This window comes from Zalophus californianus, chromosome 6 (genome assembly GCF_009762305.2).
Source record: "Zalophus californianus isolate mZalCal1 chromosome 6, mZalCal1.pri.v2, whole genome shotgun sequence".
NCBI lineage: Eukaryota > Metazoa > Chordata > Mammalia > Carnivora > Otariidae > Zalophus > Zalophus californianus.
The window spans coordinates 90980599-90982453 of record NC_045600.1 but is presented as its reverse complement, the minus strand read 5'-3'; the positions used below and the strand labels follow the sequence as shown (position 1 = coordinate 90982453).

The 1855-nt window shown below is 35.0% G+C and overlaps 1 pseudogene; it reads right to left on the bottom strand.

The window, feature by feature from the left end:
- Positions 1-829: 829 nt before the first annotated feature.
- Positions 830-1314, bottom strand: LOC113910555 (annotated as a pseudogene).
- Between the last annotated feature and the right edge of the window lie 541 nt (positions 1315-1855).

The window sequence follows — 1855 nt, the reverse complement described above, 5'->3', positions numbered from 1 at the left end:
AATGACTTGTTCTCAGATCAAAAAGAACTAAATTAGAAATAAATAACTTTCTGGAAAATTCCGATTGTTTGAAAATTAAATGGCATACTTCTAAATAATCCATGGGTCAAAGAGGAAATCTCAAAGGAAATTGAAAATTATTTTGAACTGATTGAAAATGAAGACACAAAATATCAAAATTTATAGGATGTAACTACAGTAGTGCTTAGAAGAAAATTTATAGCATTAAATGCTTATGTTAGAAAATAAAAAGGATCTCAAACCAATAATCTAATTTTCAATATTAAAATACTAGAAAAAAGCAAATTAAACTTAAAGCAAGCAAAGAAGTAAGTTATAAATATGATAAATATGAGTATAAATCAGTAAAATTGAAATGAAAAGTAGAAGAAATCAAGGTAACAAAAAGTTTATTCTTTAAAAAAATCAAACAAATTGATAAGCCTCCACCTAGATTAATCAAGAAAAAATAGAAGACTATAGACCTTGTAGACATTAAAAGTATAATAAGAGTATCCTATGAACACCTCAATGCCCATAAATTCCACAAGTCAGATGAGTTGGACTCTTTTTTTTCCCTAGGCAAAGAACTTTATTAATGTTGTTTCAAACTTTATTCCCAGGCTTCTTTAGCTTAATTAGCTGCAAAGAATGAATTGTGTATAAGCAAAAACTGAAAAGAGCTGCAGTGTCCAAGGGGCTTGGGCTTAAAAATATTAGAGATCTAGATTTTTTCAGATTCATGAGCAAAATTTTTAAAAGCAGTCATAATATAAAAGAGCAGCTCCTAGTAACTTCTTCAAATTTTATCTTCTTAAGTTACCTCAATTCAGTTTGCTTCATTCTTGGAAGCTTCATCAAAATTCTCCACAAGATCTGGAACTTCATCATCATCCTCCTCTCCAGTAGCAAGTGGTACTTTTCCATCCACAGATTGTTTGGGCAGAGCTTCAGCCAGTCTTCTTAAACGAGTCAGACTGTCTGCACCAAGTTGGTTTAAGATACTGAGTAGCATTTCTGTCAGCTGCTTTGTCTCAGCATGGCCTGTAATGGTGGAAGTGTTCGCTGCCAGCGATGCTTGAACTTTGGAGTTGTTAAAGTGGATCACTGTATCTTAGTTCGTAAACATATTCACATCTTCAATGCCAGAGATATTGCTTACCCCTAACTTCTTTAAGGAGAATTGAAGTTTTTATCATCTGCTGTAGCTGTTCTATGAACCACCTTCTTTTGGTGAGCAGTTCCTTTCCCAACAATACACACTTGTGCTTGCAGTTTGGCAAGTTTCTCCTGGTTCATGATAGTTTCTTTCATCTTGTTGGAGCAGAAATGGGACCACATGGGGGCAATAGGGTTGGTGCTCAGGGGGTCTCGGGGGACCAGCTGAGATTAGGTGTACACAAGAGGGACACAAGATGGAGAACTGACTCTTTAAAGAGATGAACTGCCAAACCTCACAGAAAAAAAGAAAGAGACAGAGAGGGAGGAAGGAAGGAAGGAAGGAAGGAAGGAAGGAAGGAAGGAAAGAAGGAAGGTAGGCTGGTTAACCTAAATTTTCCTATATCTATAAAGGAATTGAATTTTACTCATAAACTTTCCCAAAATGGAAAATTCTAGGCCCAGATAGTTCCATTGGTCATTTCTACCAAGCATTTAAAAGAAAAAATACAAACTTACCCAAACTCCTCCATAAAACACAAGAGGAGGGAACACTTTGCAGTTCATTTTGGGAGGCTATTATTACTCTGTTACCCAAAACGAGAGAAAGACATAACTAAAAAACTATGGAGCAACATACCCCACAAATAGAGATGCAAAATCTTCAACAAAATACTGGCAATATATCAAATATATT